Source organism: Camelus dromedarius, chromosome 11 (genome assembly GCF_036321535.1).
Source record: "Camelus dromedarius isolate mCamDro1 chromosome 11, mCamDro1.pat, whole genome shotgun sequence".
Classification (NCBI taxonomy): domain Eukaryota; kingdom Metazoa; phylum Chordata; class Mammalia; order Artiodactyla; family Camelidae; genus Camelus; species Camelus dromedarius.
Genome location: NC_087446.1, coordinates 8,248,392 through 8,250,070, shown reverse-complemented (window position 1 = coordinate 8,250,070; position 1,679 = coordinate 8,248,392).

Below are 1,679 nucleotides of genomic sequence, written 5' to 3'. Positions count from 1 at the left end.
TAAGGTGGACTTTCATCCATGTGGGCAGCCCTGCTGTTGAGAACAGACCTTCACCTTGAGGAGGTGCCCATGAGTACTTAAGAAGGATTTGATTAATTTTGATCTCATTTACAAACTTTAAGTCCTTTAAACATTTCATATTGCATTATCCATCACATATATTTACTTAACTTCCTAAGTATAATTGGCTGAAAAACCTCAAATAATTAAGCAATTCTTACAAACCTAACACATTTAGCTTAAAAATATGGTGACTTTGAAGTTCAATGAGCTGTCCCAGTACTACATAAAATCTTACGTGCAGATCAATTACTCAATTACACATTTAAATTGGAATCACAAGGCAATCTATTATTCTAATAAACCAAGTTCTCTTCAACATTATAAGGCTATAAATTAGCAAAAACACATTCACATAAAAATATTAACACTTCAGTTTTTGTTCTTTTTACATTTTTGTACTTAATTTAAATCTTCCTGGGAGTAAAATGTACTTACTCACTAGGGAAACCATTCAGTCATTTGAAGCAATTTTTAAGGATACCTTCTCAGCCGTTAGAATGCACATGTGATCCAAGACCTATAGGCCAGGATTGCCTGTGACCCTCATGGACCATTCAGAGGCATTTATCTCAAGACCTCCCGTGTGGGGTCATCTCAGAGCCTTTGGTCCATATTCTTGGGGTTGAGTCGTATCATAACCTAATTCTTTCCTCTGTTCATGGAAATCTGTAACTCCGACCTTACATCATTTCCACATCGATTGGATTTTGTATTATTTTGCCTCTTAAAATACAAAATATCTAAAGTCCTTTGAGTTTCATGATATTAGTAGCTAACATTTATTGAAGGCCTATTCTGTGCCAGGAAGAGTTCCACGTGCCTTTCATTTATTAATTCATTCAACTCTAACAACTCTTGAGGAAGGTACTATTCATTTTCTCGTTTTACAAATAAAGGAACTGAAGTACAGAGAGACTGGGTCATTTGTTCAGGGTCACGTGGGCAGTTAAAGGATGATCTGGGATTCAGAGCCCATGCTCTCACCTGGGACCTTGCTTTTTGAAAAAAAAAAAAAAAAAAGAAAATCCTGGTGGGATCACTCAACTTGCATAATTATTCATATAATTTTCCCCTCTCAGGACTTTGACTGCCCCGTCCTGATTCCACACTCAGACACATACACATCACATGGGTCTGATGTCCGCTATTCAGACGTCTTCCCCAGGAGGCATACTTGTTTTGTGTTAGCCCTAATGAGTGGACCTTTACATTTTGGGAAATGGCTCTTGCTTCTCAGTCTGAAGAGACAGTGGGAAAGCGCTTTATCAAAACATAAATAAGGGGGGCATAACAGCAAGCTTTCCTAATCCAACAAAACACCCCAGGGCTCAGTGGTTTAAAACAATACTCATTTATTCTTTTTTAAAAAACAGCTTTATTGAGATATAATTGACCTAGAATAAACTGTATATGTCTCAAGTGTACAATCAGTGAGTTCCGACATTTGTGTAAACCTGTAAAGCCATCACCACAGTCAAGATAGTGAACATTCCCATCACCTCCAAAGTGCTCCCTCCCGCCAGTCCACCCTCACCTCCCCCAAGTCCCAGGCAATTCCGAGCTGCGTTGTGTCACTACAGATCAGTGTGTGTTTTAGGGGTTTACGTAAAACTCTT